General features: G+C 39.7%; 2 protein-coding genes across 3 annotated transcripts in view; both read left to right on the top strand.

Annotated features, from left to right (window-relative positions):
* MED20 (mediator complex subunit 20) overlaps nucleotides 1-2,180 on the top strand; it is a 34,430-nt gene extending 32,250 nt beyond the window's left edge. Inside the window, exon 6 of the transcript XR_004313590.1 lies at nucleotides 1,911-2,180. The gene's annotated coding sequence lies outside the window, so the exon portion shown is untranslated. The remainder of the gene's footprint in view (nucleotides 1-1,910) is intronic.
* Nucleotides 1-15,056, top strand: part of USP49 (ubiquitin specific peptidase 49) — a 57,418-nt gene that overhangs the window by 23,537 nt on the left and 18,825 nt on the right. The gene's annotated exons all lie outside the window — the stretch shown is intronic.

Genomic DNA, 15,056 nt, shown 5'->3' with positions numbered 1-15,056 from the left:
TATATACTAATGAACAACTGTTTTTGGGGCTGTGATGGTTTGTTTCACCTTGCCCACAGAAGAACCTTTGTCAAAACAGGATGCACAATTCTTTTGTTTCTAGATAGCTATGTGACATTTGCTGTTAAGATTCCTTTAATCTATTCTGAAGGACAATTTTTGAGTTTCTTTTTTTCTTGTTTCACAGAATCATAATAGTTTGGAAAATGTCTTTGATACCTTTAACATGACTTTGCACTTTCTTAGGTGCCACCAATTACTTATTTTAAGAAGGAAGGACACTAAAACAGCTGTCTCTTTTTAATATTTCCCTCCTGTATTGTTCTGGGGCTTTATTAGATTCTGATGGGCTATTCTGTCTGCTGTTGACTATTTTAGAAGACAAATATACAAAAACAGAAGTTAACATGTACTGAGTATTATGTGTCAGGCACTGTTTTAAGTGCTTTACTCATTTACTCATCATCACATTTAATCCTGTCATCCGCTTACAAGGCAGATGCTGTTACTGTCTTCATTTTAAAAGCTGAGAAAAGTGAGGCACAGCTTAAATAACTTGCCCAAAGTCACATGGCAAGGGGCAGCTTCAGGATTCAAAACCAGGTCCTCTGCTCCAGAGCCTGTGCTGTTGACCTGTAGGGTGCTGGCCTGGTAATAAACAGAACATTTGCCAAGGTGGATGTGGATTTAAATAAGATAATAAAGCCAGATATCTCTTGAAAAAGTCACCGTAACTCATCTATTTCCACTTGCTTGTGGAAAAGAAAATTTGAAATCATGTATCTTCTTAAGTTTGGGGAAAATAATGATGTAAGATGACGTGAGATTCATAAATAATTATGTTCTTGACCATGCTTAACCATTTTGCTTCATTACAAGCTGTAGTAGATAGAAATCACCTGAATCTAGCTAAGGACCAGTACATGTTTAGAGGTGAATTGATTTGTAGATTACCATTTCGTTGCTATTTGTAGAAATGTGCAGACACAAAGATTGAACTGTGCAGCAGTTTGGAACTGATTGGTAATTGGAAATTGCTCTTTTGTCCTATTAAATAATATTTGAATGACAGTCAGCAGGAAGTTGTACAAGAGAAGTGACAGGAGGAAGGTGACTTATGGGTCTTATAATTAGAATGTCACTTATAAGTGATGGTCTGAAAAGTAAATGTAAATTAACAATCGACATTTATGTAGGAACTGGAAGGAGTTATAGTATGTGGTTTTTGTTCTGAGGTTTGTCTTGTCAGAGAGACACTGGCTTTTCTTCATATAGCAATTCATTTCCTGTTGAAATACTGTGAAGTACAAAGAGTAAACAACATTTAAAGTAACAACAAGTACTGATAAAATGTCTTGGCTTTCCTGTAAAGTCAGACTCTCTCCTCTCTCCATCTTTTTTTGAGCATCCCTTCTGAATGTTCATCAAAGTTGTGGCTCTTAGTGTACATATCTTCTACAACAGTATCTTAAAGGCTTGAGATTCTTTCAGAAGTCAAAACTATTTTCATAACAATACTAAAACATGGTTGATGTGCAACCAACTGAGTACAGAAACAGATAGCAGAATCGAACTGTCTTCCTTATTCCAGACATTAAAAAGATTTGCAAAAATGTAAAATAAGGCCACTCTTTTCACTAGATTTAAAGTGAGAATTACTGCGGTTTGTTTCTACATCAGAACATTACAGTGACCCCAGTGTGGGCCAGAAAGCCACGGTGCTCTTAAAGGAGAAAGGAGGGTTTGGTTTTAAGAAGGAACACCATCCAACCTTGCCAGTGACTCCACTGATATGTCCAAAATTCAGAATGTTCTTTGTGTTGGTTACTCCCAACTTTGGGAGGACCAAAAGGATCTTTCAGTACAGCCTTTTATTTTTCAGTATTAACTGAGCATCTCTCCCCTCACAGAGCTTCCATCCCAGCCTGGGAGTCCTTTGCAGTGGTCACAGCTCCCTCTTCAGGGGAGTCTCAGAGTTCATGGTCGCTACTGTGGATGTTGAGCTCTGTCTGCTGTTTCTCAATGACAAGTACTGAGGATAGAATGGGAATTGCTTGACATTTTGTGATTTATTGATTTTTTAAAAGGGGGGCACCAAATGGTTTGGGATTTTTTCAAATTTTAAATTTTACCTGGAACCCCAATAAAGCAATAAAGGTGGGCCTGTCCGGTTACCCTTACTGTGGTTGTTTTAATCTTGTTTTGTTTTCAAAGTTAGTGCCGCTTTTGTCAAGAAATTTAACTTAAAAAAAATTCATTACCAACTGTTAGATTTATTCTAATTGTTTTTTATTATTTGAAGAAAAATGTCCATATATGTGTGAGATTTTCATTGCCTGGTGAGTTGCTCCCAAGACCCTGTAACTTGTTTAATAGACTTTTACACAGAAAGAGATTACTTGGCTCATTAGATCGAGTCACTTAAAGATGACTGGAAGGTTAACTAATGTGACCATCAGACTCCTACTCAGCGGCTAGATGTCTTTCATATCACTCACCAACTTCAGCCATTTCCAGATGCAGATGATTGGGAACACCATTAGAATATTAATGGAAAAAGAAACTGACATGCAAAATGTAAATGACCGAAAATTGTCTCTAAAGATTATTTTAATCTTTTTAATGTCCAAGAGTTCTGCATCAAACTTGGCCTTCCAACTTAAGGAATTCTCAGTTGTAACAGGAGTGCCTTGAAATAATTGCTTTCCTGCTCCTTCTACTGCTTCTTTTGTTTCTTTTCATCTTCTCTTACAGTTTTTATTTGATCTGCCATTTCACTTAATTTTTCTTTCACAGCTGTCACTGAAGTAAAGATCATCACCATATCAAGGTTTTCTTCTGCCTATAATGCTAATAATTTTTTTTTTTAATGCCTGAAACATTATTATCTTTTAGATTTTCCTGGGAGCATGTTTCCTAGAGGGGAGCTTCATCTCAGTAGTTTTCAATGTATGTAAACCTGAGGGTAGTCTGGACAGTTTTACCACTTTCTCCAGCTTCAGATGTCACAGAATGGTGAAGCTGGGTGGGTTTTCTGATAACACTTAGCAGGACTTTGTCCAGTGACGCACTCTGAAGGAGAATGTGGTATCAGAAGGGTCCATTCATATTTTGGGAGACCAGTTCTTAGGAGGGTTGGACTAATTTACAATCAAGCTGTGAAGGAGTTGGGGTAGATTGTTGGGATTGTGTTGTTCCTTGCCGGAATCTCCCATTGTGGCCCTCGCTGCTACCCATGGATGGCCCAGACATCCTGGTAGTGAGTGGCATTGGCCAGGCAGGCACAGCTGCAGGGTTCCCAGCTGGGAGGTCTGGGGCCCAAAGCCAGGCCAGGAGCAACAGCCTCTCATCAGCCTCCATCCACTCCCTTGGCAAATTTCTGAAAGAACATAACTTCTGAGTCCATGCCTTCTTTACTTTCTGCCTAATTCGTGTGTAACACTCCCTTCTACCTTCTGGCCTTTTGGAGCCCCTCAGACCCGTCTTCCCTAGGAAAGCTTTGTTTACAGGTCCTGAATGACCTTCCTGTTCCTTCCCAGTGTTCTGTAGACTAGTAGCCAGAAGCACACAACTACAAGTGAGTTAGTAAAGCAAATAATATAAGCAGGTTCACATGTAGTTTATGTTAATTTATAATGAAAAATACTGATGCTATTATAACAATAGAGCTATATAGAAATAGCATTAAAAATAAAGTGGCTTCTATTCTGTAGAACAGTATTTCTCAAACTTCTGACATTTGTATACCACTGCATGGTTTTTACCACATTCCGGTAACATCTGTAGAGTTACTTAATATTTTTTCTATAAACCAAGTTACTTTTTTTTTTAACCTAAAACTCTACTTGAACCTCATCCTAAAAAAAAAATACCTATGGATTGATGAATTTTCAGTTTTTTTAGTAAAACATGCTGTAATCATACATGACTACTACATTTAAAGATAGCCTCTGGAGAGTTCCATGTTTGGATGAGACAGAGTAAGCACCCTCTGCCCAGTCTCTCACACTGAATGCAGCTAAAAATCTGGAGGGAACAGCAATTTGAGGACTCTGAAAAGTCAGTAGTAGCCAGCGGATTACGGAAGACCAGGATTTGAAGTGCCACCACGTGTCCCCTGGCCTGCACTGAATGCGGCCCAAACCTGGAAGTGGGCGGCAGCCAGGGAAAGAGAGAGCTGCAGGATAAACCCTCTAGCTTTGTCTTGAGTGGGAAAGGAGACTTCTGACACTCAGAGAAAGAGGGGTTGAAACCCCTTCCTTTAAAAAATGTCCCCCCATTTTCTCAGGCCCCAGGCCCCAGGCCATCCACCTTACGCTGCTGGTGCTGACAGTGATGGCGGCAGCGGTCCCAGATGCCAAAGACTCCTCAGGGAGGGGACCTTCTTCTCTGGTTGGAGAAGCTGCAGTCCTAAAAGGGACTCATCATTGTTTTCTTTCTCTTCTTTGTCTTCCTGCTGTCTAGCCCTCAAAATATGGGATAGAATGCAATAACAAAAGCCCCATCTTTCTGGCTGGAAGACAGAAAAGGGAAGCTCTAAGGAACTGGAAAGTACCTGGTAGGGGAGCTCAGGAAAACAACCCCGAAGAGCTGTTTGCGAACTCATGGTTCACCCCCAGCAGCACGTGCATGGATCTGATCCTCAACAGCATACCAAAAACTGTTAAAATTGAACTATGAGATAAATCACTGTTTGGGTCCTAGACTGGCCACTGGGTAGTACTCATGCCAGGCAGATCCAAATACCTCTACAAAGGCTCTGAGTGTGGAACTGATAGTTAAATCATACCTCACAGAAGGGTTGGTTGGGATTTTTGACCTGAATCCAACCCGGTTGATTGCTCACTAAAACAAGAATCAATAGCAACATTTTCCTTAGAATTTAAATGAGATGCAGGATCTCATAATATTCAAAATGTCCAGGATACAATATAAAATTATTCAACTTAGGAAAAGCCAGCAAAATTCAAGTAGTGTGAAAAAGACAGCTGACAGATGGCAGCACTAAGAGCATACCTCCCCCCTACACATTGATTATGTCCTTCCCTTCGATTTGATTGGCAAGCCTAGGCCACGTGCCCACTGCTGGACTTGTGACCATTGCCAGGGAGTGCCATGCACAAACTAGGTGAGACCTCACTGGCCCCACCCCTGGAGCTAGTGCTGGGGTTCAGCTTCTCCTGAAGCACGTGGCCCTGTGGAGGAAGAGTGGCTACTCAGAGTAAAAGCAAGCAAACAAACAAAAAAAAAACACCTACGTTCAGACTTGATGAAAACATATTTAACTTTGCTCTCAGATTTTATAGGAGTTTTCTATAGGAAGGTACAGAGAGGATTGAAAGGAGATAATCTATCATAGGACTCTATAAATTTCATTAAGCCTTTTGTGTGTTTTCCCTTTGTGTATGATTCTATTTTTATTTTTGAGGCAGATGGGTAAACATGCCTCGAGGCTAACTGTCATTTTAGCACCGAGATAAATAACCAGTTGAAGAATACAGATGTAATGAGCTATACCTTAGCCTTTGTAGCTGAAGATGACACTCACTGGCCAGTAATGCTATCTAGCCAGTGGGTCCCCACCAGCTGCCTTAGCTGGTCCATGATTTGCAGCTGCAGACTGTGTGCCGAGTTTGGCATGGTGTGCACCTGCCATCCTCTCTCCGGAAAGAAATACTCCAGGTGCTCATGGATGGCTCCCTAGGTTTATCTGCTGCTGTGATTTCTCTGAGTCCGCAGTGATTCTGTGTCATTTGAAGTTTTGCTTTAGTGTGTCTTCAAAGTGTTTTTTTTTTTCCTTTTCTGCTTGAGTTATCTCTGTTCAACTCATCACACAGCAGTTACTTAGGAATTTCAGAAAGCATGCTTGAGAGAGAAGCTGCAGGAAATGGTGGAGCTTATTAACATTACAAGTTCTTAAAGCCTTAAGTGTGTCAACTTTTGAGTTGTGCAAACATTTTTCATATGAAAACTGAAAGAAGGTAGTTTTAAATTGTAAACAAACCTGCAGCATTAAAATGGCAGGATTGGATTGTGAGAAACTCAACAGTTGGATTCTACTTGAAGAGTGCAATATTGTGATTTATATTGTCATTCTGATGACCAGGATGTATTTCTCATATATTTTTGCCTTTGTCCACAGTTCCTGGCCCACAGTTCCCCAAACCCTTGGGATTTCTTTGGTGTTGAATGATCAAGGTGTCTTTTGTTATGTTAATGTGGTGACTTTTGGAAAGCACCTAAGGAGGGGGCTGATTGCCAGTGGAGCAGACCTGTGAGTAGAGGGTAGAAACCTTCAGTCTCACCCCCTGACCTGAGGGGTGGGGAGAGGGGCCTGAAGTTGAATCCATTCCCAATGGCCAATGATTTAATCAATCATGCCAATGTGATGAGGCCTTCATAAAAACCCAAAGGGATAGGATTCCGCGAGCTTTCACTTTGGGGGAACCAGAATGCTTCTAGGTGACACTGTGCAGGGCCCCAGGTTCCACAGGTACAGAAGTCCCTTTGTTTGGGACCTCGCCCTGTGTATCTCTTCCCCTGGTTGTTGATTCATATCCTTTAAAATCCTTTGTGATAAATTGGTAATCTAGTGAGTAAACAGGTCTTTCTGAGTTCTTTGAGCCATTCTGGCAAATTAATCGAACCCAAAGAGGGAGTCATTGGGAACCTCTGATTTATAACCAGTTGGTCAGAAGCACAGGCAACAACCTGGCTTGCGATTGCTGTGTGAAGTGGAGGTGGTTTTGTAGGACTGAGCCCTTTACCTGTGGAGTATAATTTTATCTCTGAGTAGATAGTGTTAGAATTGAATTGAATTCTCAGACACTCTGTTACTACCCGAGAATTGTTTATTGGTGTGGGGAAGCCTCCACATGTACACACGTTGAACTGGGTCCAGGAACCTAACTTAAGGTGACTGAGAAGAGACAAGAGTAATATCTATACTTTATCTTTGGAACATTTGACCTACGTGGGTCAAGTAGAAGAAGAATCTCCACAGAGAGCAAGGTAGTCATAGTCTTAAATTTGTTGGCACTGCCAGTTTATGATCTAGAGCAAGTCACAGGGTCACTTTATATACTGACTGTCATTTCTTGAGCTCTGACTATGTGCCAGGCATTGCTGTAAACATTTTACATATGCTAACTCATTTAATTCTCACAGCAGCCCTATGAGATAGAATCTGTTATTGTTCCCATGTTACAAATAAGGAAACTTGGGCCCAGAGAGATTATTTTCCCAAGGCTATGTATAACTAATAAGGACTGAGCTAGAATTCTAACCCAAGCAGCTTGGCTTGGACTTTCAATCACCATGCTATACTGCCTCCCAGTTTATTTGTAAATGACACATTAAAAATATGGACCATTACTATTTTACAGAGATGTAGGAAGCAGAAAATGAAATAATAAAAGTGCTTTTAGTAAGGAAATAGTGCTATGCAAAAGGAAACTATAGCCAAGAGCCCAACACTGGTGTTGGCAATTAATTACCTTCTCTAGGATTATAGTCCTTCGCTAGAGGACTATGACATTTAGAATTATAGATTCATAAGGTTAAAAGTCCCTCCAAGGCTTTGGTCTAAGAGGACTTTATCTAAAACAGTGGTTCCTAGATTTTTTTGTTGTTGTTAATTTCATATATCTATAAAATGCGCATACATACTCCAACCCAAACTGCCATCTGTTATCATCACCGTAGGAGAAAGGACATTTCACACCAAGAACATTGGAGAGATGTAACGAACAACATTTCCCAAGAACAAAACAGATAGGAGTCTTACCCGGCCAGTGAAATTATTGGTCTAAAGAGTAGTTGGGGAATGTATTAACCTGGACTGGTGGGTTTGGATCCTGTTTGGGTTAGAAGAAATTACCTTGGAGTAGAATGAACTCCCAAATGATTGCATCAGTCATATCAGTTGGAAGCATGTTGAGGAATATACCAGTTGAACTGTAGTTTACCTTGCTTCTTAGTAAAGCTTTGAGTGTTTGCTTTGGCAGCCTAACAAGGTGCCCTTACCTCTCCAGGTTCTCTGTGTTTAGTTCTCATTTTCCCTATGAGACTACAAACTCTGAGGTCACAGGTCTCATTTGTGTTGAACAAATGTCTAAATGCTTTTCCTTAAAAAAAAAAAAAGTTTGGGAAAAACCACATAAAATTACCATCTTATCCAGTTATGGTAAAAATGTGGTAAAAAGCAAAATTACCATTTTAACCATTTGTAAGTGTACAATTCAATAGTGTTAAGTATATTCACAATGTTATGAAACAGATCTCCAGAACTTCTTAATCTTGCAGATCTAATACTCTATACCCTTTTCCCCCTCTGTCCAGCCCCTGGTAACTACCATTATACTTTCTGTTTCTGTGAATTTGACTATTTTAGGTACCTCATATAAGTGGAATCACACAGTATTTTTCTTTTTTTGTGACTGCCATATTTCATTTAGCATAGTGTCCTTAAGAGTCATCCATGTTGTAGCATGTGTCAGAATTCTTTCCTTTTTAAGGCTGAATAATATTCCATTGTATGTATACACCAGTTTGTTTATCTGTTCATTCATTGATGGGGATCTCTCTGACGATAAGTGACACTGAGCATCTTTTCATTGCTTGGTAGCCATTTGTATATCATCTCTGGAGAAATGTCTATTCATGTCCTTTGCACACTAGATTTTAAATTAAATTAGGTTACTTGGTTTTTTAAATTAGGTTATTTGATTTTTTTCTTGTTGAGCTATAGGAGTTCTTTATATATTCTGGATATTAACCCCCTTATGAGATGCATGATTTGAAGATATTTTTTCCGATTCTGTAGGTTGCTTTTTCACTCTGTTGATTGTGTCCTTTGATGCACAAAAGTTTTTAGTTTGATGTAGTCTTACTTCTCTATTTTTGCTTTTGTTGCCTGTGTTTTTGGTATAATATCCAAGAAATCATTGCCAAGTCCAGTGACATGAAGATTTTCCTCTATGTTTTCTTCTAGGAATTGTATAGTTACAGGTCTTACAGTTAGGTCTTTAATCCATTTTGAGTTAATTTTTGTATACAGTGTAAGATAAGATTAATTCCTTTGCATGTGGATATCAGTGTGGATATTGGCATTAAGTGTAAAACTTTAGAACTTTTTTTTTAGGAGAAACTACAAGAGAAAATCTTTCTTATCTTGAGATAAGAAAGGATTTCATAAATATAAAATTATAAATGGTATATCACATGATTGCATTAACTATAAATCTTGTCCATAAGAAAAGATACCTTACACAAAAGACAAGCCACAGGCTAAGAGGATTTTTACGACACATCTAACAGCAGAGGCCTTGTGTCCAAAATATATAAAGAACTCCAATCATTTAATAAGGAAAAGACGAACAACCCAATCAAAAAACAGTCAAAGGTTAGTTGAGCTCTTGGAATAGGTGATACCTATTATTTCGTTGCTGCCAGTGTTAGATTTCTCCTGATAGTGCAGTCAAAGCAGTTTAGTTCTTATTGGTTCTGGTAAGTTCTTATGTGAGTGGTAGGTGTAGTGGTAAGTCTATGTTTTGTCAGTTCACAGAGAAAAAAACAAAATGGCCAACAGATATATGAAAAGATGTTCAACCTGAGTCTAGTAATCAGGAAAATGCAAACTAAAACAGTGAGATGCCATTTCATCAGACTGTATAAATCTAAAACTTGAACAGTGATCACTGACACTGGGTGAAGAGCAAGGTTTGGAATCTATAGTGCGGCTCAGCCAGGTGCTAGCAGTGTCACCTTGAGAGGTTTCTTTGTCTTTCTGAGCCTCTTTATTTGTTTAAAGATACTTAAAATGGGGTTAAAAATCATCTCATCAAGTTGTCATGAAGAATAAACAATATGTATTGTTTTAGAGCAGTGCTTGCATGAAGTATGTGTTTAATAATTGTAATTGATTTAATTATTTATGATGCCAGTTAATTATAAAAATAACAAAAAGTATCAAGTCCCACCCAAATTTTGTCCAGATGTGTTCTGCTTGGAGAGATCCTAAATAGAGAGCCACCCTGAGCATGCCAGCCAGCTGGCTTTGCACTCCATGCCCCCCAGTGGCATTGCCTTAGAGAAGTCGTAACTAGGGTCTAGACTTTAAATGTTCAGTTTCTCAGTTGTGAGAACAAGATATATTGAGCAGCTTCTTTGGAACTGGCTTACGCGGTCAAAATAATCAGAGCAAAGATTCACTTACAGTGAGAAATCTAACTGGTAAGCACACCAATACTTGAATTTGCTGGTTACTGTATTCTCTTCCTGAAGGCGAGCTACATGGAAAATCCATTTTGGTTCTCTGTGCAAGGAATCAGTGCCAAGCGAGTCTGCTGAATGGTTATAGTGACGAATGGTATCAGGCCTATATGTGAGATCACCAGGCTCATTTTTTGTATTTACGAATTGGGGGACCTCCCCTCCTCGGCTGTGTGGAAGGAGCACTGCCTAATTATTGCCCTGAGGACGCCCCCTCACATTGCTGGCCTCCGGTCTGTGGTCACGCACAGGCTGACAGTCATTGACAGATGTATTCTTCCTGGCTCTCTGAGGTTATACCTGGCTCACACTGATTGGGCTTGGGGGTCACCAGAACTCCATAGTCACTCAGACCTCAAGATTTTGGTGTTTTTAACAGATGGATTATTGTGTCCACTCAGTTTTCTTCTTCTGAATTTCAATCTCAGAATATAAAACATTATCTGCAGTTTTGGAGACATTTTATATCATTGCCATGTATGATCACAGAGTGAAGATACCTTATTACTTATACCTATTCCATGGCATCGGCACCTTAATGGATCCTGCCCCCCTTTCCATTAAAGTCCAGGTCATATGGGGATCAGTTCTGTGAGACATTTTCTTTACTGGCAGACTCATAAGCTGGCCTCTTAGAATTAGTAATACATAAAATGGTCCCTTAGAGGTCTGTTGATTGGTCTCTTGGAATTTGTAAATCTACTATTTTGCTTCTGCCAATATTAGATGTCTTTTTTTTTCTGATAGTTCCTTTAAAGCAGTTTAGTTCTTATTAATTCTGGTACGTTCTTGTGTGAGTGATAGGTATAGTGATAATATACATGTTTTGATAAATTGACTGTAGCCGAGTTGGGTGGTTTGATGGGGACTTGACCTTTGGCTATTGGCTATTAGTGACCATGACTTAAAAATAACAAGCTGAAGTTTACTGAGATGTCAGACTCAGCACATGTTCAGAAAGGAAAAGTTTAACTTTAGAGTAGTTACTTTTCTAGTTATTCGTATGTGTTCAAAGCTACGCTTAATGAATCACATACATGCCTTGTTTCATTATATCTGAGTGGTAATATGACTTGATGGGTATGGACAACATTCAGCGTAGTTACTACAGGCAGCATGGGAAGGACGCAGGAAAAATGAATTCAATGTTCTCATGTTTCTTAGGGATCTCCCTCCCTGATATCCAATACCCCTAAAGGCTCAAGTTTTCTGCAGGGTCTCAGGCCCTGATTCATACTTTTCTTTCACTCTTTAGTTTCTTCCTTACTGCATTTAGCTATGCAGTGTCCTGTCCCTCAGCATCCTGCTTTCAGCTTCCTGCTATGGTAAACTAATCTGCACTTAATCATTAGCAATTGAATGGCTTTATGTGTTTCCCTTACAAAATTCTATATTTACCTTTAATGAGGATGTCAGTGCCTTGATCCAAATGGTGGGACTCACCGGCAGACCAGAAGGCTGATGGCTTTAAAATAGGGGAAGAGGCAGCCGGGACTTAGGGATTTAAACTACATGAATTTCGTTGCCTGGGTGTGCACAGGCCTTCTGTTCGCTCATGCCAGCTCACTACAGTTGAGTTCCCAGAAGTACTTCTGCTTTATTCTTATACGAGAGATGAGGGTTCATGCACAGTTCACGTCTTTGAAATGCCTTCTATGCCTTATTTGAAAGAAGGCCCCTTTTATATTTTTGCCATGCAGCACACTCTGTTGGACCTGTAAGTATTCAGTGGGCATACCCCCGCTGGAGAGTGTGAGCCAGTTTCAGTTATATGGCCAGCATTTTATGGTGCTCTGGGTTTGTTTTTTTAACATCTTAATAGGACTTTTACTATCCTTGTGCTGTGATGCTATTAAACATGTTTTAAAGACCTAAGAGAAATAGATAATAAATAATAAAACTCTTTAATTTGTTTGGAAGGGTAGTGATTTTTCTCATTTTTAATATAAAAATATCCTCCAATTTCTTGTTTAAGAAATTTCAGAATGAATGCCTTAAAAGATGAAACTGTCTGGGTAAAGTCAAGACCAGACAGTCGGTTACTGTAAGCTGCTCAATTAGCCAGCCCGACCCTAGGCCCGGGGAAAGCAGAAGTAGCTTTTGGGGGATGAGTGACAAGGTGGGCAAGTCAGCCAGTACTTTGTTTAGAGTCAGTCACTGTCACAGTACAGTTCCACGGCCATCTCATTTGAGTCTCCCTCAGAACAACTCTTTTACTGCTCCCTAATTTTACAGACTTGAGAAACCGAGGCTTCTAGTGTACCTCTGATACTTGGAGTGGTATGGAGGGAGGGGTCCTCCATCATCCAGCTTCACATCCCAAAACATACCCACACTCTTACTCTCACATTCCTTCATAGGCACTGGTGAGTACTAAGAAAGAGATTTTGCTGACTAGTAAGCTGGAAGAACATTAGAAACTGTCCATAAAGGAAAGGAAGATCCTGTTGAGAGTTGAAGGAATCTGCCCACAGATTTCCCTTCTATTGACAATTTTCGGTAGTGCCCCCCCCCCCCCCGGGGAAGCAAAGTAGAAATTACCTTGGTACCTTGGCTGATGTGAAATTTCCAGTGATTGACCCTTACCAACTGAGGCTCTGCTCTATAGCCCCTTGCAACAAGCCGAAGAGGTCTGCACTCTGGTGGTAAGCTTGTGGAGAAGGGAGCGGGTTCCTTTTGCACTGATTGGTGCTTCTAGAATATAATCCCTTAGGTTCTCCGTATGCCATAAATACCATTAGACTGCCTGTCCCTAAATCCTTTTTTCTAATAAAGACGTAATAAACCATATATGCTCTGTGCTTATGGTCAGTCATCTTGCTGATGCCTGAATTTTTAAGATTATTGAAATAGTCTCCTCAGTGCTGTATCCTTTTTGAAAATAGATAACACGTGATTTTTTTTCTCCCAAAAGTATAAATGTTGATGACTGAGTTTTTTTCCCATCTTCACGCCCAGTTTGCTACCGCAGGGCATGTGGTGTTACCAGTTTCTTGTTTATCCTCTTAATTGCATGTGAGACAGAAAGAGAGAGAGAGAGAGATTGTGCCTGTGTAGTTTTTTCAGTTTTAATGGCGTATTACATACACCATTCTATGCCTTTTCTTTTTTCATATACGTATTTTGAATTGTACACATAGGCCTGCCTCTTTAAAAAACAAAACAAAAAACTACTGGTGGTTTCAGTTATATGACCAGTTTATAATTTATTTGGCCTGTTCTCAATTAAAGTGCCTGAGTGTTTTCTTTGTAGCCTCCAGTTTTCTCCTTTTGTGTGTATGTAACAAATACCTCTTTGTATTTAGCTTCTTCTTTTTGGAGATTTGTCTTCTTTGCTCTTGAAATAAAGTGCTCATAAGTTGTGTCTCCATTCATGCAAAGTATGATGGACCTCCGTCCCGACAGATGTGCTTTGGTGTATTGTTGGAGAAGGCACAGGAGTAAATATACTGCTGTCATTTTAAGAAACAGGACATCAGAATGATGGGGTTTCCTTTCCTTAGAACAGCTGCTGAAATCACGAATGCTGGCATCTAATCCTGACGATCCATTTGTAAATTCTAGTCAGATTTATTTTCTATTCACAGAAATTGTTCCTTTTTTTCCTTCTGCAGGCAGTTCCTAACGTATATGTGTGTCTTCCATACAAATGGCCATGTGTGGAAAGCCCTCTTCAGCCATGTGGGGAAAGTGGGAGGAGGGAGATTCCCAGTCTCACTGCCTGGGTTGCAGCTGGGAAAGTAGTTCTTGGCATTTCACGTTGAAACTTTGAATTAATTTTCTCAGAATAGTGCATTTGATGGTTAGCTTCCGTTGTGATAGCACTAGTATTCTGGGACGATGGCAAGGCTACGTGACGGGCCAAGTAGGCCCTTTAACTGGGCCGAGTGCTATTCGCAGCATTGCTTCTATGAGAATATGTATTCCAGATTCTCAGCTGGAATACAACCTGTCGGTCAATGTTTGTGAATATTGTACTGGATCTGTGTGGCCCAATTTTGCTTTGCCAGACATCACATGGCCTGGGAGTAACCTTTATCTGACTGGAGTCAGACAGAAATATTTGGATTTTTTAAAACATAATTTTTTACTACTGTTGGCTGTGACTACAGTGAACCTCAGAAAGGTATAGGATGTGCTCCTTGCCACCTGGATGATCAGAGTTAGTGAGGAAGAAGCAGAATTGCAAAAAAAAAAAAAAAAAAAAATTAAGAGACTTTCTTTCCTAATGAAGAAGGTAGTTTCAGAAAGAGAGCATTAGACTAAGCAAGTACATTTCAACAGATGACTAAAGTGACTTTGTGCCCCCAAAAGACAAAGATACTCAGGAAATTTCTGTGGGCCAAATTCTGGTGAAGTTTTTGAAAGAAATTTTGTGGGGCTGCAAAGCTGTCGCCACCTGAGTCTAAAGGGTGTACTTGAGGCCCAGACCCAAGGACTATGCAAGCGATCTGTGACTGACACTGCTTTGACTGGGTGTGTCGTGGCTGGTGGGGAGGTAAAATGACAGATGTCTCACAACTTGTCTAGTTGGTGAATGGTTCATATCTTAAGGTTTTCTTTTGCTATCAGAGAATATATATTGTTTGCTTTCTTTGTCTTTAAAATGTTTTTATGGAACTTTTCAAGCATATACAAAAATAAAGAGAATAGTTCATTAACTCCATGTGCCCATCAATCAGCTTCAACTATTATGAATGTTTTGACAATCTTGTTTCATCTCTCTTCCTGCTACATTTTCCCCCTAGAGTATTTTACAGCAAATTCCATACATCATAATATTT

This window comes from Camelus ferus, chromosome 20, assembly GCF_009834535.1.
Source record: "Camelus ferus isolate YT-003-E chromosome 20, BCGSAC_Cfer_1.0, whole genome shotgun sequence".
NCBI lineage: Eukaryota > Metazoa > Chordata > Mammalia > Artiodactyla > Camelidae > Camelus > Camelus ferus.
This window is presented reverse-complemented; position numbering and strand designations above follow the sequence as displayed.